General features: G+C 44.6%; 1 long non-coding RNA gene across 6 annotated transcripts in view; it reads right to left on the reverse strand.

The window, feature by feature from the left end:
• Positions 1 to 20531, reverse strand: part of LOC110256790 — a 471534-nt gene that overhangs the window by 402170 nt on the left and 48833 nt on the right. For all 6 annotated transcript variants that reach the window (XR_002338779.1, XR_002338781.1, XR_002338778.1 and 3 more), the window contains exon 2: positions 11446 to 11668. This is a non-coding gene — a long non-coding RNA (uncharacterized LOC110256790). The remainder of the gene's footprint in view (positions 1 to 11445; positions 11669 to 20531) is intronic.

Below are 20531 nucleotides of genomic sequence, written 5' to 3' on the forward strand. Positions count from 1 at the left end.
AAAATTTGGAGTCACGCTATATTTTCCGTTCACTGTCTCTCTGACTGAGGCTCTATAATATGGCTGTAAAAATATATGAAGGAAAATCTAATGTAGAAAAAATAATGTCTATGTAAACGGGCCAGGTGGATAATACTTGGCGTGTTGTACATGTTTTTGCACATGATTTTATCAAAGAGGATAATTACAGCATATGGAAAATAGGACATATTGTTTCCATATGAGAGATAAAGGGAGAGTGTTATAAGTGATTAAAGGGACTTAAGGGTGTAGAATGTTCTTGTAATGAGAAGAACTGCTGGTATCCTAGAATTAGTGTTTTGTTTTGGCTTTTTTTATTTTTTATCTTTTTTTTTTTCTTTTTTTAGCAAGAATTGCAGCATCTTTCTAGCATTCTATCAAGGGAAGACTTCTAAATTCTTTGCAAGTTTGGCCGAACTCAAAAAGTTAGAGTCACCCAGGCAGCCTCTCTTCTCATTTCCTGACTCTGTTTTGTCCAGGGATTATCTAGGCAAGTCTTTGCATCTGGCTGCTTCACCAATGGGCTCCAGAACAGAACAGCTGATGAGGTCAAGAAAGCCTGGAGCCTGACACCAAAAAGATGAACAACCCAATTAAAAACTGATCAAGGGACTTGACTAGACACTTCTCCAAAGAAGATATACAAATGGCCAAGAAGCACATGAAAAGATGCTCAACATTATTAGTCGTCAGGGAAATGCACATCAAAACCATGATTAAGATACCACTTCACACCCACTAGGATGGTTGTAATTAAGAAAATTTTTAAAAAGAGTTGGAGAAAACACAGAGAAATTGGAATGTTTGCACGTTCCTGGTGGAAATGTAAAGTGGAGAAGTCACTCTGGAAAACAGTGTGGCAGGTCCTCAAAAAAGCTAAACATAGTGTCACCATACGACCCAGGTATATATACCCAAAGGAACTGAAAACAGATATTTGAGCAAATACTTGCTCACTAGTGTTCACTGAAGCAAAAGGTGCAGTAGCCAAAAGGTGGAAAGAACCCAAATGTCCATCAACAGATAAATAGGTAAACAGAAAGCAGTCTGTCCATACAAGAGATCCACCTAGCCGTAAAAAGAAATGAAGGGAGTTCCCTTTGTGGCTCAGCAGAAATGAACCCGACTAGCATCTGTGAGGATACAGGTTCGAACCCCGACCTTGCTCAGTGGGTTAAGGATGCAGGGTTGCCATGATCTGTGGTGTAGGTTGCAGATGCAGCTTGGGTCCCATGTTGCTGTGGCTGTGGTGTGAGAAAGCGGCTGCAGCTCCGATTTGACCCCTAGCCTGGAAACTTCCATATGCCTCGGGTTCGGCCCTAAAAAGCAAAAAAAAATAAAAATAAAATAAAATAAAATAAAATAAAATGGAATGAAGGACTGACACAGGCTACAACATGGACGACCTCAAAAACATTACACTAAGTGAAAGAAGCCAGACACAAAAGGTTACATAGTGTATGACTTGATTAATACGAAATGTCCAGAATAGGCAAAGCCATAGAGACAACGAACAAATTACAAATGGTCAAAGGCTGGAGGTAGGAAGTGGGGAGGGGGTCACCGGCGATAAACTGCTTAACGGGAATGGGATTCCTCTTTGGGGTGATGAAAATGTTTTGGAACGAGATGGGGTGGTGGCCGCACCACATTATGAATGTGCTAAGGGAATGGTACACTTTAAAATGGTGAATTTTATAGCTGTACGTCAAATCAATATGCTGTACACCCTAAATTTATACAATGTTGTATGTTTATTATATCTCAATAAAACAAGGGAAAATATTTTAATGGTTAATTTTGTGTTGTGTGAATTTCACCCCAATATAAATTAAAAAAATAAATAAATAAATAAAAACAGAGGTTGGAGCCCACTTTCCTTCCCTCCATCTGCTAAGACCTTTGAACTTGCACTAAAAGACCTTGGCCTCCAGCTCAATGCCAATAGCTGTCATCTCCCTCAAACTATAATCCCTCTCTCAGAACTACACTGGATGGGCCATGATGGTGAGTAACCAAAAGGGCTTGCTTCTCGGAAGAGTTTTAATATGATAGGGCTTTCCAAGATGTGGATCTTGTGCAACTTTTTCCCTTAAATCTTTTCCTTTGTTATCTGCTAGAACAACAATGCTGGCAGATATAAAGGGAACTGGCCATTGAGAGGTTTGTCAGTCTCTATTGCTAAGCAACCTGGCTTGATTGACAGGGAAATTAGCATCCACTGAAAATTGTTTGTCCTAGTAACTTGGAGGCGACCTGCCTCGATGGTATTATAGTAATAGATAGACATGCAAATCTTTCTTTGCCTTTTACTCATTCTAAGCTGCTGAGCAAGACTTTACCTCAGTTTCCTCTTCTGTAAGATGAGCATAACTATACTTCAGGATATTGTCATGAAGTTAACATAGCATTCATATGGTAGTTGCTCAAATAATATTCCTTTTCCTTGCCCACTATTCTGGCCTGGTCTGAGAGGTTTAAAATGAGGATAATGATGCCCCAAAGGGAATAAGACAGATGTGAAGGGGCACATAAACTGTGGCATTAGCTAACTAATGGTGTACCACCCCAAGAGATCTAGAAACGGATAGGATCTCCCCCAGTACTACACACATGGGAAAACTGCAGCCCAGAGAGGTTCAGAAACTTGACGTGTGTCACACAGCAAATCAGCCACAGAGCAAGAATTACAACTTGGCTTTCTGAAGCTCCTAAGCTACTCACTAGGCACTGGGGTTGGATCCATGGATAAGGGTAGATGCTGACTCCTGCATGACCTTGAGCACTGCATGCTTAGTGGTACAGGCCCATACAAGGTCACTTGGGAAGTGCAAAACAGTATGCTGGCTGAGTAGAAAGAATCTTCCAGGTCAAAGTCACCAGTTTGTTTACATATCTCTGGTAAATAAGAAAAGGAAGATTTTTAAAATAATTCTCTTTTGAATATATATTTCCCAAAATTTGTTCATTCAACAAATATTTATTGATTTCTTGTTATGTGCCAAGTTCGGTTCCAGAAGCCAGGAACATAAGGTCCCTGTGCACAGAAAGCTTATGTTTAAGTGGAAAAGACAGAAATTAACAAATTAGAGAAACACCAAGAGAACTTCAGGTCAATAAGCACTCTGAAGACACTAAAATGGGGGTATGCAATAAAATATGCAGATCATGCTAATTTTCATTAAGTAGGCAGGGATATTCTCTCTGAGGAGGGGATATCTGAGTTGAGACTGGAATAAAGAAGCCAGAAATGATCTGAGGAAAGAGTATTCCAGGCAGAGTAAAGAGCACGTGCAAAGGCTCAGAGGTAGGAACAAATCTGACATGTTTAAGAAACAGAGATGTGGAGTTCCCGTGGTGGCGCAGTGGTTAACGAATCCGACTAGGAACAATGAGGTTGCGGGTTCGGTCCCTGCCCTTGCTCAGTGGGTTAACGATCCAGCGTGAGATGTGGTGTAGGTGTAGGTTGCAGACGCGGCTTGGATCCCGCGTTGCTGTGGCTCTGGCTCTGGCGTAGGACGGTGGCTCCAGCTCCGATTTGACCCCTAGCCTGGGAACCTCCATATGCCGCGGGAGCAGCCCAAGAAATAGCAAAAAAAAAGACAAAAAAAAAAAAAAAAAAAAAAAAACAGAGATGCTATGTGGTGAGGGTGGAGCAGGCTGAGGGGGACAATGATGGGAGATGAAAGCAGTGAGGGGGGAGGCTGGAGGCCAACTCATGCAGAGCCTCCCTGAACTTGAATTACATAAGAAAGATAATCTTACCACAAGCAATTTAACAATGCAGATAAAAGATCTAAAGAGATAACAGTCACCCATTATCCCAACATCTAGAGAAAACTGACCAGTGATATTTCCATGTATGTCTTTTCAAACTTTTTATTTTATATCCTATCATACAAATATATGTTTATAAGAGGATCATATATCCATGAAACTAGCTTTTTCTTTATTTTTATTGTGTCTTTATTACTTAATACATCATATACATCTTCTACTTTGATAAAAGAGTTCACTTGGGAATTTTTGTCATGGCTCAGTGGGTTAAGAACCCAACTAGTATCCATGAGGATGTGGGTTTGATTTCTGGCCTCATTCAGTGGATTAAAGGATCTGCAGGCGTTGCCATGAGTTGTGGTGTAGGTCGCAGGCGAGGCTCAGATCCTGCGTTGCTGTGACTGTGGCGTAGGCCAGCAGCTGCAGCTCTGGTTAGACCTCTAGCCCAGGAACTTCCATAGGCTGCATGTGTGGCCCTAAAAAGAAGAAAAAAAAAACCCTTGGGCACAGTGTCTGGCACATAGTAGGCACTCAACAAATATATAAGGAAAGAATGAAAGAAGGAAGGAAGGAGGAAGAGAAAGAGAGAAAGAGGAGGAAATAATTATAATAGCTGGGTCATTGTCCAGTGCAGGATTATAGATTAATTTCATAACCAGTCCCCTACTGTTGATGTTTAGGTTGTTTCCAGTTCTTTTCTGCCAGCAACAACGTGGCCATAACATCGCCATCTCTGTCCCCGCTCCTCGGTACACTTCTCTAACTACATCCTCAGGATAATCTCCCAGGAATGGAGTTTCTGGGACAAATGGTGTATATGTTTTTAAAGAACTTCCCCTCCTGAAAGATTTATCAATCTGTCCTCCCACTGGCAGTGTCTGAGGATGCTGGGTTTCCCTTACAGGCAAAAATGTAATGTTGCTTATGAAGAACAAAACAAAACCAAAACAAACAACAATCAAAAAACACAGAGGCATCCAGGATCAGTTTACTGAGCATTGAGGGATTTCTGAAAGGTCACCTTATCTCACTCAGCCGTGTGGGCATCTTTTCCTACTTGGACGATGGGGAGCTGACACTTCTGCTCCTCCCTGCTCCTTGGGATGTTTCCATGGGAAACTATCTCAGACTTGGAGAAAGGAGACCAGTTGACTGCGGAAACGCTTTTCCATTTCTGGGTTTGGTGTTACTGAGAGACTTGCCCCAGATCAGAGGCTTCCTTCTCTCTGCAAAATTAAGAGGTGCAAAAAGATTCCCAGTGATGACTGCCAGGCCCTTTCATAAGCCACTGGTTTTAATATTGGTTTGGCAGTTCCAATAATGACTTCTTCTTTTACAGCGCAGGACTTGGAGGCAAACTGCAGAATGTGGCCATGAACCTGGCCATGAACCCAGCTGTGAACCTGGCCATGAACCTGACTATGAATCCAGCTATGAACCTGGCCATGAACCTGGTCTGAGCTATGCTTGCTAACAACACTTTACACACCCCTACCATCTTTTAACCAAGACCCCTTTCCACAGCCTACTTGGCTCTCTCCAACCTCCTACAAGGAAAACCTCAAAGTTCCCAAATTATAGCGGGGAGAAAACTGAAGGCAAGGCATGCCCCATCTACAAACACACTGTGGTTTGATAGTACTAATAAAGATGTTGTCTTGATTATCCTCCCAAGAGATTTCCTTTAAAACATGTAGGAGAATACTATCGTTTTCAGTTTAGAGATGAGGAAACAGAGGCCCAGAATGGAGTGATATCTTTGACCCTGATTATGCTGTGGTGAGCCTTCTGGCTGTCTGGTCCAAAATCAAGACTTCTAGCTGTCTGGTCCATGTCCTATGAAAATATCTGCTCTCCTGTGTGCTTTAAACGTTACTTGTGGTTGCCAAGGGTTGGGTGAAGGAGTGGGGTGGACTAGGAGTTTGGGTTTAGTAGATGCAATGTATTCCTTTTAGAATGAATAAGCCATGAGACTACTATATAGCACAGGAAACTCTGCCCAGTCTCTTGGGATAGACCATAATGGAAGATAATATGAGAAAAAGAATGTATACATATATATGTATGACTGAGTCACTTTGCTCTACAGCAGAAATTGGCACAACACAGTAAACCAACTATGCTTTAATGAAAAATAAAAATAAACGTTTCCTTCGACATGACCCTTCCTCTTTAGCATCAAGGACTTGGGAAAACAGAGAGTCAACACGTGAATGTGCTGTGGGAGTGGTTGGAAAAGCTTGACCTAAGAGGAGAAAATGGAAGGAAAACTGACTCTGCCATTTTGCCAACCCAATGAACTGTCTAGGAGTAGCAGTCTTCCTTTGCTTTTGGAATTTTTTTTTTTTAAGGTTGCATCCCCATATCTGCTACAGACCCAGCAGGAATATGTGATGGGTGGGACCTGGTCCACCCCAGTGCCAGGAGACATCTGCATCCCTCCCCCCTCCCCGCACTGCTCTGAGATTCCAGCTACAGAAAGAATCTAGAACACCTGGGAGATCTGGTGCAGAAAGGAAGCAAAGCTTTGAAGAGCAACCCTGTTCTCTTTGGAGAACAGATGCGGACTTCTAAAATGTAAGCTTCAGAGGTCCCTTCATGGCTCAGCAGTAAATGAACCCAACTAGGATCCATGAGAATGCGGGTTCAATCCCTGGCCCTGCTCAGTGGGTTAAGGATCCGGCATTGCCATGAGCTGTGGTGTAGTTGCCAGATGTGGCTCGGATCCCGCATTGCTGTGGCTCTCGTGAAGGCCAGCAGCTACAGCTCTGATTAGACCCCTAACCTGGGAACCTCCATATGCCACAGGTATGGCCCTAAAAAAAAGCAAAAAAAAATAATAATAATAAATAAATTGTAAGCCTCTTCTGCGAGTAACCATGGGATGCTGGAGGCATGTTGGGATGGAGGGGACACAGTGCCAGGACTATGAAGTGCCTACAATGAGGACCCATAGAAATGCCTAGACACATAGAATCAATAAATAAAAGCAACCTCCTCCTTCCTGCAACAGGAAAATAAATAAATAAATAAATAAATAAATAAATAAATAAATAAATAAATAAATAAGGAAAGAAAAGAAAGGCAAGGGAGGGTTGATAAAGGCAGCCCTTCAGACCCTACAGCCCATTAGTCTCAGTTATTCTCCTGCAATGGGTTGGCCTTGTCCTCCCTTCACCAGTTCCTCTGCCCTTGCATTTGCCTAATGTTTATTATCTATACCTGAAAGGCCAGAAGGGGACCAGAACTTGGCCCTTTGTTATTGGATGTACTTGCAACAAACTGTTAGTGCTGGAGAAGCTGGGCTGCCTTTTCACCCTGCTCTTTTCCCCCCACCAGCCCCCTATCCCCTTCCTCGCCCTCCCTGCAGCCAGTCAGCCAACAGGAAACCACATACTCCAAGAATCAAGCAAAACCACGTAACAGAGAACCAACAAAGGGGAATTCGGGTGAGCCCCTCTTTACTTTGATCCAAGGGGGAAGGGAGTGTACAATGACATTGTCAGAAAAAGCCTGAAGAGTCTTCAGAAGTGTTCACTGTCTTCCTTAAGAGATCTGTGGTATGCTGTGTCTCAGACTTGGGGGTCTTTCTTGATGGCTCCAGGAAGTATCACCTGGCCAGGTGCCGTGACTTTGAGTTTTGTCTCATTTTATGGATGAAGAAACTGAGATTTATGGGAACTAAAGAATCTCCTCCAATGTCACAGAAAAGAAGTGGCAGAGTCAGACTTACAAAAGAGATGCCTAGACTAGAACCTGTGTTCTGGAGTGGAGCTGACTCTTGCTACTCATTTTGGTCGTCACCAGCCATGCAGCTGGTCCCAACGGATATACACAAGGGTAAAAGACACACCAGATTTTCAAAACTTAGTACATTTTTGTAAAGTGTAAAACGTCTCTTCTACTTTTTTATCTATATATTTTATCTTTCTATGCTTCTTTTATATATTTATATTGACATGGTATTTTTGTTACATTGAGTGAAACAGGATATATTAAAATAAAGGCCATCTATCTCTTTTTACTCTGCTATTGTATCTACTAGAAAAAAAAATTTTTTTTCAGGGCCTCTCCAGCAGCACATAGAAGTTCCCAGGCTAGGGGTCGAATCAGAGCTGCAGCTACCAGCCATCGCCACAGCCACAGCCACAGCAACTTGGGATCCAAGCCATGGCTGCAACCTACACTGCAGCTCTTGGTAAAGCCGGATCCTTAACCCACTGAGTGAGGCCAGGGTTCAAGCCCACATCCTCATGGATACTGGTCAGGTTCTTAACCTGTTGAGACACAACAGGAACTCCTCTACTAGAAATTTTTAAATGCATGTATGCTCACATATTTCTACAGGACAGCATGGATCTAGATTCTTTATTTTATTTTATTTTCATTTTACGGCTGCACCTGTGGAATATGGAAACTCCCAGGCCAAGTACTGAATCCAAGCCACAGTTGCAACTCACACCACAGCTGCAGCAATGCCAGATCCTTTAACCCAGTGAACCAGGCTGGGGTAGACTCTTGCTACTCAGAGAGTGGCCCATGGACTGGCAGTTTTGACATCATCTGGGAGCATTTGAGAAATGAAGACTCTCAGGCTCCATCTCCAACCAATCGAAGCAGAGTTTGCATTTTAACAAGATCTCCAGGAGATCTGTATGCACTTGAAAGTATGGGAAGATCTGCAAGTCCATGGTTTCCCCAAGTGATTTCCATGGTGGTTTTACGAAATGGTTTCCTAGGGGATCTCTGTGAGAGAAGATTTTATTTGTTCTTAACGGTGAGGTGGGTTTATGGAGAGTCATAATGAAATAAGTTTGACAAAGCTCAAATTGAACAGACTCAAACAGGATTCTTTCCTGCAGAACACACTGGGGTCCTAAAAGGGCTAATGGGCCTTGTGAATTCCCATGAGAAGCACAGGGGATGCAAGACTCCCCCAGGTTCACCTGCTGGCTCTGTGAACTTGAAGGTACTTCTCCTGTCTGTGTTTTGGTTTCCTCACCTGCAAAATCAGGATCATCAGGTGATTGACACTCTCTTAGCCAATCTCCCCCACTCCCGCCCCCTGCCCTATCAGCTAGGCTGTGGCATGCAGTGGCATGACAGAGAATCTCAGTTCCCTGGAGTTCCCATTGTGCACAGAGGAAATGAATCTGACTAGGAACCATGAGGTTTCAGGTTCAATCCCTGGCCTTGCTCAGTGGATTAAGGATCCAGCTTTGCTGTGAGCTGTTGTGTTGGTCGAAGATACAGCTTAGATCTGGCATTGCAATGACTGTGACGTAGGCCAGCAGCTGTAGCTCTGACCAATTTGACCCCTAGACTGGGAACCTCCATATGCCGTGGGTGCAGCCCTAAAAAGCAAAAAAAAAAACAAACTCAGTTCCAAGACAGGGCTTGAACCCAGGCCACAGTGGTGAGAGCGCTGAATTCTAACTGCTAGACCACCAGGGAACTCCTTAGCCAACCTCTTCTTAATCCACTTCGCAGATTTTCCTCCAGGGAATCCTGACAGTTGTTTTCAACATCCTCAACTCTTGAACTGGGAGAGTCCTCCATGGCATCTCATTCAAACCAGCCTCCACCAACTGTGTGCTCACCAAGAGTTGTCAGGTTCATTTCCAAATCTATCAATGCCAGCTGTACACACAATGGTCATCATCATGTGACTTAATAATATGCCATGTAAAATTGTATATCCATGCAAAAGGAGAATTGTCGTTCCAATGAAAACTAAGTTGAATATCATGGAAACAAGGAAATTAAGTTCCTTTAAAAATCATTCTTGACCTAAATAGACATTTCTCCAAAGAAGACATACGGATGGCTAGTAGGCACATGAAAAAAAGCTCAACATCACTAACTATGAAATAAATGCAAATCAGACTACAATGAGGTACCATCCCACACCAGTCAGAATGGCCATCACTAGTAAGTCTACAAATAACAAATTCTGGAGAGAGTGTGGAGAAAAGGAAACCCTCCTACACATTGGTGGGAATGTAAATTGGTAAAATCACTATGGAAAACGGTAAAGAAGTTCCTCAGAATACTAAATGTAGAGCTTCCATATGATCTAGCAATCCCACTCCTGGGCATATATCCAGACAAAACTATAATTCAAAAAGGTATATGCACCCCTGTGTTCACTGCAGCACTATTCACAATAGCCAAGACATGGAAACAACTTAAATGTCCATCGACAGATAAATGGATTAAGAAGATGTGATATATATGTAATGGAATAGTATTGGAATACTAGTCAGCCACAAAAAAGAATGAAATAATGCCATCTGCAGCAACACAGAGGCAACTAGACATTCTCTCATACTAGGTGAAGTAAGTCAGAAAGAGAAAGACAAATACCATATGATTTCACTTCCATGTGGAATCTAAAATATGGCGCAAATCATCCTATTTACAGAAAAGAGACTCGCAGACATAGAGAACAGACTCATGGTTGCCAAGGGGCAGGGGTCAGGGATTAGGATGAACAGGGAGTTTGGGGTTAGTAGTTGCAAACTATGACATTTAGAATGGATAAGCATTGAGGTCCTACTGTACAGCACGGGGAACTACATCCACTTTCCTGAGACAGACCATGATGGAAGATAATATAAGAGAGGGAATATTTATATATGTATGACTGGGTCACTTTGCTGTATAGCAGAAATTGGCACAACTTTGTAAATCAACTATAATAGATCATTAAAATGAAAAATCACTTTTGAATTAGGTATGGATGAGATAAATTTAAAATATGGGAGTGAAAAAAATAGAAAATAAAAATAAATACAATATTTCAGTACTTTTGTAAAATTCTGGGAAGACTCTTCTCTCATCAGTTAAAAATTGTAAGTGGTGCCTCGTGGGTAGATGGAACAGATGCCCTGGATTCCTCAGGATGGTCCTGGTTTTCACTTATTATTTCTACAGAACTGTTGATGATGCCCCCTTTCATAGACAAATTATGTGTCACCCCAATATCGGGCATGATTTGTACAACAAAGTCCACTCAGCAAATACTATCTCAAAAGTCCTTAGCCCCAGTAGAATGGCCAGTTAGTGTCTCGGTACAGGTTGGAACAAACTGCTCCCTTTTTGTGATTCCCTGCCTGCTCTGACATTCCTAGGGAGCCCCTGACCCAGTTGGGTGGGCTAACACGGCTTCTGTTTCAGCCTCAATGTTGGATCAAGAGGATTAAAAGTGATACATGCCAAGGAGGCAGTAAAGTGTCTGCCATATGGTAGGCCCCCAATCATAATGGCTATTGAGGAAAACCAGAAGAGACTTTTCAAGTCGGTTGGTTCTGACATCACTGGTCATTACATCAAAGCGGGGAAGGAGGACGAGAGGTGTGAAGTAACTCACCATGTTTAGGACAGCATTCCCATGGTGGAACTAACACAGCCCCAGCTCCCTGATGGCAGCTCCGCTCTCCAACATATTAGACTGACTCCAGCCGCCCTTGTCACCTGTGACATCACACTGTAACCAAGATGTGGTCCAAGTTTCTATGGCTGCTTCCCAAGTCCACGAGAAGTTATTCTCCAGGCCGGGAAGAGAATGAGGAAGAAGCTGCGTGGTAAAGCGAGGTGCAGTACAGACCCACTGGGTCTCCACTCTGAGTAACAGGTCACCCTTACCTTATTCCCGAGTCTGCTTCCAGGGTCCGGGGCCAGCTGAGGACAGCAGGTCAGGACTCAGGACAGAAACACCAAGCCCTCTGGGACGTGCTGGGAGGCAGAAGTCTCAGCATAGCTTCTCACCGGCCTCATATCTGGGACAAGTGTCTGGATCCAAGCCTCGGTGTCCTCTTTTGCCAGATGCTTACCATGATCTGACGACGTCACAGAGTTGTGCTACGGACTAAGCAGAGTGATAAGGATTTCTTCAACCATTGATAATAATAACAATAATGTCATCATAACTAATACTCCCCAAAGGCCTACTTCTAAGCACTTTTTATATGTAGTCTATTTAATCCTCACAACACCATGAAGTAGGTACTGTTATCGACCCATTTGACAGAAAGTAATGCTCAAAGAGATTAAGCCATTAAGTGGCAGAGTGAAGATTGAACCTGAGCAGTTTCTACATATGTTGGCAATAATTACAAAGGATGCTAACAATCATTGTGATCACTGAGAGACAAGTGGCTGAACTGAAAGGGAAGGCTCTTCTGCCTTATATCCTCCACCAAGAAGAAAGAAGAAAAACACAGGCCTGAGAGTAACAGCCACCATTGTTTGGGGACAAATTCAATGCCAGGAGCTAAGGGCTTTTCATGCTTTAATTCTTAGGCCTCATGAGAAGGCAAAGAAGGAGATGCTTTTATGATCCTAGAGGAGGAGTCAGAGGCTCTGAGAGGTTAAGACACCTGCCCCAGGTCAAACAGCAGGCAGCAGGGAGCTGGGATTGAAAGCCATGAGTTTAGCCGCAAAGCTCACATTCTCACTGGCCTGACCTCCACGGCCCCCTCCCTCCTTGGAAGCAGCCTCCCAGATGTGCTGGTTCACAGGAACAAGCAACATTTATTAAGCCCTTCCTATATGCTGGGCTCCAGTCAAATGTCACATCCCTTCAGTGCTATTGGGACATCTCTGTGTGCAGATCTCCAACCATTTGGGGATAACTTCAAACAGCAACCATTCATGAACTTGAGGCTGAGAGGAAATCATCCCTTGGGCATCTACTTTAAACCAAGCCTTGCTGGAAAAGGGGAAAGCTGGGAACAGAGCGGGCTTCTGGGCTCATGGAGCACCCGGTCTACTGGTGCTCATGGAGCACCCGGTCTACATGGGTACCATGAGGCAAAGACAGTCCAGGATGCTGTGATGCAGGAACTCTGTACTGAGCAAGCAAATCAGAGGAGGAGGCAACTCCCAACCCCGAAAGCCATCCCCTGCACAAGACAGCAGTCTTAGGGAAGCTGGTTCTGCTCCCTTGATGCCACTCCTGGGGCCCTGTGGCTTCATGCTCCCACCATCCAAAGCCATGGCAAGTTACAGGACCCAGGGGAGGGACCTCTGGGGAGACCAAGCCTGACAGTTTTGCAGCCTCGAAATTTAGCAACCATCTTGCCAAGACACAGGCCTCCTCCCTCAGAACCAAGCCCCCCATGGACCCCAGCACACCCCTCGTCCGCAGAGTCTGAACATGTAAGAGCAAAGTTTTGCTCCCCCAGAACCTCTTTCTCAGCAAAGCCAACTAATTCAGATTTAACCTCCCTCTTAATAGGCTGAGTTGCTGAGCCTTTTAATTAATGCCACATGTTTCCCTCAGCTGTCATCCTGAATAAATGTTTACAAAGCTATTAACGTACTGTATTTGTAAACCGGGACGGCTCGGCTTTGGGGAGTCATGTGGTATGCATTTTCTCCTCAAAGATGGAAAAGGCTTAGCAATAATAAATACATTGTTTTGCAGGGATGGGAGCAAGGCGTTGCCTGAAAAAAAAAATTTATTGCGAGCTTCCTGAGACAGCGTGGCTGTGTGTACGTGAGGAATTGAAGCTTTTGCCGAGTTCAGAAGAACTACAAGGGGCCGGATTTGGCCCAGGTGGGGGCTTGGAGTGAAAGAACTCAGAGGGAGGGAAAGAAAAAAAAAAAAAAAAACCCACTGGTTCCAATGCAGACCTGGAATCTGGTTCCAGCACCTTTGCTCCCCAGCTTTGAGACTTTGGGCTAGTCCCTTTTCCTCTCGGGAACTCAGTCTGTCCATCTGGAAAATGGGAGGTTGGACTTTCTGAGAATTTTCCATCTTGGATCCAGGATTCTGGTCTGATTTCTCCTCTTCTCCAACCTCCAGAGGACTTCTGGAAGGGTCTTGCCTAAGCTCTTCAAAGTGTCCCCATGGCCCTAGAGATGAAGACCTAACATCTTAAATATAAGATCCCAGACTCAGCATCATCATTCCCACTTACTTCTCCCGCCCCATTTATGATCATGCCTACTTCTGACTCCCACCATGTGAAATGTGCTTTCCTGAAAGGGGCCCTGCTGAGTTTCACTTCTAAGCCTTTGCCTCTGCTGTCTTCCCCACCAGGAGCACCCTCTTCCCCTTCATCCCTCAAGTCTCTTTTTCCCTGGCCTTTTCTCCACATTGTCCATTTCTCCACTTTCATATGGTTTTCCCTTGGCAGCCTTTCTGGAATGCCCAGTTCCCTCACATGTGTACCCATAGCACCCAGAACACTCCTGCCTTAGGGTAGTGTTATCTGTGGGTCCACCCGTCAAGTGTAAGCATAAGCTCCAAAAGATCAGGGATGTTGTCTACTTTATTTGATGCTGTGTCCCTGGTGCCTTATGCATGGAGAGGACTCTCGATCCATGTTGCTCATGAAACATGTAAAGGGGAGTTCCCATGGTGGCTCATCGGAAACAAATCTGACTAGCATCCATGAGGACGCAGGTTTGATCCCTGACCTCAGTGAGTTGGGGATCTGGTGTTTCAGTGAGTTGTGGTGTAGGTCACAGACACGGCTTGGATCTGGTATTGCTGTGGCTGTGGTGTAGGCCAGCAGCTACAGCTCTGATTCGATTTCTAGCCTGGGTACCTCCACATACTGCGGGTATGGCCCTAAAAAGGCAAAAACAAACAAACAAGCATAAAGTGAAAGGGGATGGAGTAAGTTTCCTGCACAAAGGATAACACATGGATCTTTCAGACACTTTCTGGCTCCAGTGGCCCATGTAGCAATCTTTCCATTATCTCAGCAAATTCATAGTAATGGGCTCAGGAGGTTAAGTACCTTGCCAATGTTATACAGCTAGTCTGGGACAGGAGCTGGATTTTGAACCCAAGACTTTTAGTCTCTAAAAGCCCAGACTCTTGACTACTGTGATATTCAGTCCCTGGCTGCCACCACCTCTGGCCACTACTGGCACTCCTACACAACCACATGCCCACCTAAGTCTGGCCTGATACCCCAATCAATACCTGCCTATATAAATGGCTTTAGCACTACTCAGTTCTTTCCTATGTAGCTGTCATGATGGTTACCTAGGATGTGCTCATCAGGACTCTGGATATAAATGATAGAAAGTCACCTCCAATGATATTAATCAAAGTGGGGGGAAGGGTAGTGATTCACCTATCAAACCCTGGAAAGAACATGCAGGAAACTGGCCTTAGGGATGCCCAGAATCAAGGACTCAGAACTCACGGTCCTCTGTCTCTGCTTTGTTTCAGAGTCAGCTCCCACCTGGAAGCTGAAATTATAGCCACAGCTGAATGAACAACAAATTCTTCCCTACCGGCTCCATTGGAAAAAAATCCTAGGGAAGTAATTTGGTTGGCCAAGCCTGAGTCACATGCTCCTACCTGGACCAATCACTGTGGCCAGGGTTGGAATACAATGATTGGCCACAGGATCCAGAGCCCCATGTTTATTTGGAGTTCGAAATATGCATTTGCCAAAAGAGTGGGGTACAGCCTTCATTCTCTTGGGCTTCATCATTTGATGAGGAGAGGCAAATAAACCAATACACAGCTAAAGCCTGATGCACAACAGCTACCCCAGAGGAAAGCAGAAAGGGGATTTGTTTCCAAGGGAACTTGTAGAGCACCATCCCTGGGAAGGGGCATAAGAAAAATGAGGTTTTCTAGGGAGCCATGAAAGATGGATTTGGGTTTGCTCCCCTTGGCATCAAGAGCACCTAAGACAGTGCCCAGCATGTAGTAGGTGTTCAATAAATATTCGTCAAAGGAGTAAGTTCATTAATGAGAGTGATATGTCTTGGCTAAGAGTATGAAAACGTCCCTGATCATCACAGGGTTCAAAAGTTGGACCAGCAGGATTCAAATCTCCATTCCAGCACCTCCACACTGTGCAATTTGGGGAAGTCACCCCACCCATCAGAACCTCAGTTTCAGCCTCTGTGAATGAGAAATAGCATGCCTACCTCCTGATGTTGAGAATGGAATTAGATAACCTCTCCAAAACACCTGGGATGGTGCTGGGACACCATAACTGTCCCCCATGGGGCAGCAAATGGATGGCACTATTTCTGAAGATGTTCCACCCCCTTCTCATTGGGCAGGAGAGCTTGACTCTTTGTTAAATAGCAGTTTTACATGTTACTTGTTTCAGTTCAATACTAGGAGCACAAGAAAAAAAATTTGAAGACAAAGCCTTTTTTTTTTTTTTTTTTTTTTAAGAGCTAGTGTCCGTTACAACAAAACATGATTTTCCTACAGACTCTCCACAGTGAATTGAAAACGGCTTTAACTGGTTTCATGCCAAGCAGCAGAAACAATTGCCGCCGACCTCACGGCTTTTCCGAGAGAGAGCTGGCCCCACAAGGGGTGTTTTGGGGGCTCTGGGCTTGGCTGACTCTATTTAAAAACGAGCGTGAAATACCAACCCGCTTGAAACAGCAACACTACTGAAATCATTGCTGATGGCTTCTAATGCGAAACCCAAGGAACGTACAAGGTCCCCTGACATTTGCTCTAAGCACTACATCCGCCCAGTATTTTGATCCCCGGAGCCAAGAGCACGAGTTTTTCATAGATATTGGCAACCTCCTGAAGGTAACACAGCAGCCAAGCCAAAAAGGATGTTGAAACTACTTTGAGGGTTCTATAAATCCATATTAACTTTTTTCAATTTTTTTTGGATCCATCCTATTTTGCCTGCCTCCCTTACCCGTCTCTGTTCCCCTGGTTCTCTGTATATCTCCTTCTTCCATGACAATGGAAGGAAAATATGTATCCCCGCACGTGAGTATTGACCACACAGAACTCATCACCAAACAAACAGAAACACATCACTCCCATTCCCGCTTTGGAGGACATCCCTCTCATATTCCTCCTGCTGGTCCCTCTAACTGTCTCTGGAACATATCTCCTGGCTCGCCTTGGTTTAGGATTCCTAGGCTACAGGTTCAGGGAGGCCTTGTGTTCTCTTGGCACCATGAAGACCCCAGACTTCACATCCAGCCTTTTGAGTTCTAGGTGTCCCTTCGGTGTTGGGGAGGAGCCAATTCCCAATGTCCTTTGCCCCAGGAACCTGAGCTGAGTTGGCTGATTGGCCCTATTTATTTATTTTTTCCTTTTTCAGCCACAGCATCTGGAAGTTCCCAGGCTAGGGATCGAACCCGAGCCGTATCTGTGACCTAGGACGCCACAGCTGTGGCAACACTGGGTCCTTAACCCACTGCGCCAAGCTGGGGATGGAACCAGCAATGCCAGAGACAAGCCGGATCATTAACCTACTGTGCCACTGCAGGAACTCTCAATTGGTCCTGTTTGAAACAGTGTATCCCAGAGTCTGAACTGAGCCCAGCCTCATGGGCTGTTGACTATCCCGCACTCAGAAGGACCCTGAGCTTGGTTTAATGCTCCACTGTTGCTGTCTTGAATTTCTTAACAGTTTTTGAAGGAGAGGCCCCACGTTTTCATTTTCCGCTGAGCCCACTACGTATGTAGCCAATGCTGCCTGAGACACATACCACTCACTGTACAAGATGATTTTGTGTTACACAGTCAAAACTTTTGTTTGTTTAAGTAGTGAGGTACACATTTCTATATGTGTTAGAACAAGCCTGGAACTAGGTCGACCCGCCCCTACTTTTGTGGCTATTATTAGTCAGGAGGGAGTTACATTCATTTATGGAAAAAAGTGCATTTAAAGAAAAGTAGGAGGTGAATTAACTGCATATGCGACTCAAATGTGGCAAGAGAATCAAAGGGAGGGAAGCAAATAAATCAGAGAATTGCCAACTTAAACAGCCCCTAAAGCTTTCTCCCCACTACCACCAAACTTCTGACCCCAAAATTTTACCTTCACCAACTAGCCACAGTGCCTGGAGTCCTTATACCGCTGCTTCTCAGAAGGGAGTCCAATTCACTGTGTGCCTTTGGCAAAGTCCTTCCATCCTCAGAGCATCAGTTTGCCCCTCTGTAAAATGGGCCAGATCTTTCACATTAGGAATCTCGGATTCTCCCAAGTTAAACCAGTGGTTTGAAAATGCTGGTCCCTACACTGACACATCTCAGCCACTGAAGGAAGTCATTTAAAAACGCTTGTCCCCAGACTCTAGCCTCAAAGATCCTGATTCAGTAGGTCACGAGCAGAAGTTAGGGATAATTTTAACCAATCTCCTCAGTGATTTTGGTCAGCAGCCAGTTTTGAGAACCACTAAGCTGAAGTATTGAAAATCATGCATTAATCATTCAACAAACACTTGCCAAATATCCCCTCTGGGTCTTGCACAGTTCAGGGGAACAGAGAATTATAAGATCTCAGCCCTGTGGGATCCTACAATTTCAGATTGCAGAAAGAGCTTGAACTTGAGATACCATCAACTTCCTGTGTGCCAGGTCCTATTAAAGAGCTGTATGTATATTAACTGTGGCACAATGGATTTCCCCAAAAATGGCTGTGACATATTGCCAGTTCCGTAGGCCTTTCTAGAACCCTGCCACTCCCCCATCAACCAATGCAGTCCTTCTGTTCCCCTTGAAACTGGGCGGAATTTGGTGATTTCCCTGATGAGCAAAAGGTGGCATTCAAACAAGGTCAGAAAAGGCAAGAAGTGTTTCTTCCACCTGGCTGTCTCTCTCTCTCTCGGGATGCTCATCCTTGGAAACCAGCCACCATCTTGTAAGGAAGCCAAGTAGCCACATGGAGAGGCCACATGTAGGTGTTCTGGCTGTCTGACCCAACAGAGGCCTCACCAATCACCAGACACAAGAGTGGGCAAGCCTCCAGATGATTACAATACCCAGCATTCCAGCTGGGGGACTGCTCCAGCTGTCACCAAGTGGAACATAGAGTCTGTCCCCATTGAGCCCTATCCAAGTTGCAGATGTATGAAAAAAATAATATAACCCCCTCTTTTAACCCACTGAGATTCAGGGTGGTTTGTTATACAGCAACAGACATCTGTAACAGGAGCCCCTGGAAGCCCTACAACTCTACAAGAAATGTACAATTTCCTCCTTTTGACAGATGAGAAAATTCATCTGTCAAAGATGAGTTTGCCTTCACGAGGCAAAGCCACTGGTCCCACTTCACACAGGTAACAAGCAATGCAGCCAGAATTTGAACCAAAGCCTGTCCATCCTTAGACTCCACCTTCCTTGGTGATGGGACGGTCAGCAGGGCAATCTAGAAGGTATAGAGTGTTTGAGTTGGGAAAGAAATGGGTGAGTGAGAAGGAACTAGTGGAAGAGCTGGCCAAGAAATGAGCTTAGAGGAAGAGCAGAGCAAGCTGGAGAAAACAAGCAGATTTGCCATTGGAGTCAAAGTCATTCAAAGTCAGCTAGGGAGACTCCCTGCTAAGCAAATGCCAGAGGGGAATCCATTGCTCAGCACTCCACATCCAGGTCAGAGAGCCTGGGAGGGCTCTTTTCATCCTCCCATCTCTTCCTTTGACAGGGAAGGGGTTCTTGTCTTTGAATCCTGTTTCCCCCGTGCTCCCCACTCCCAAGTATTCTCCTTCAAACACACAGGGACTGGTTCACGAGGACAAGATGCAGATACTAGCGCAGAACCTCTTCCTTCAGGGTCCACTCTGTTTCTCTCTCCCTCTTGCTTGAGCCCCCGCCGCCCCCCACTCCCTCTCTCCATTAGGGGTTAAAAAAATGGGAGTTTTTCATATTCTGGGCAGCACTTCTTTCTGGTTTTTGCTTTTCTTAGTGGCCCCCACATCACCCAAGGGAGAGGTTTTGTAAAGATAATCATGATTTATTAAATGCCAGGCACTGAGTTAAGTGCTTGACATCTATGATTATATCTGCTCCACTTCAAAATGGGCCATGGTGGAGAGTAAATGACCCATGACACATAAAACAGTCCCATGCCAGACACTCGGAAGCTAAATTTATTGACCACCTGTGGCTCTGCCAATAATAATAATCATTCATTATGATGATTACTTAGCACAACCCTGTAAGATAATGCTACCTTCTTTTAGGTTCTAGTACAACCCTATTTTACTATGGGAAAACTGAGGCAAGGACTACAAGGGTCCAAGGTCACACGACTTACAAATGGTAGGGCCAGGACTGAAGTCTATGCTTGTAAGCAGATGGCTCCTTGCCCATTCATTTCCAGGTGCCCCTCAGTACCCCCAGCTCCTAGTTTGCCTACCCTCTCATCTCCTTGCTCCCACACCATCATTCTTTGCCCTGCGACACACAAGAGCCGGCGCTCGGTTCCAAGCCCTTTGCACTTCTTCGACCAACAGCCTCGTAATAGTATTACTACTGATGGCTTTTCATTCCCAATGCCAAACCTGATTTGGAGTTCACAAGGCTGAGGGTTTCAATCCAGGCCCTGTGGACAGGCTCCCGGAGCCCTAAGTGACTGGAGCTTACAGACAATCTAATTGTTATTGACATTTGTGTCTGATTGTTCATCAAGGAGGAGCTGTCTTGTAGGCCAAGTCATTCTATTACCCGACCCCCTTTCAGCCACCCCACTCAGGACAAAACACGGATGCACCCTCAGGGGCAGGCCAATCAATTGTAATATCACTCCACATCTATCAGAGCCACTTTTGTGGGCTTGGGTGTAGGGGCGGATGGGAGAGAAGGAAATGGGAAGTAAAGAAGTGGATGAATATTATTGTGCTTTGAATCTGAAATGGAAGCATTTGTGCAAACAGAAAAGAACAGATTGCATTACAAAAGATATCCATCTATCTCTCTGTCATCCATCTATTTATAAATATATCTACTTATATCAGCATTGATAGACAGATGGATGGATGGATGGATG

Source organism: Sus scrofa, chromosome 14 (assembly GCF_000003025.6).
Source record: "Sus scrofa isolate TJ Tabasco breed Duroc chromosome 14, Sscrofa11.1, whole genome shotgun sequence".
Classification (NCBI taxonomy): Eukaryota; Metazoa; Chordata; class Mammalia; order Artiodactyla; family Suidae; genus Sus; species Sus scrofa.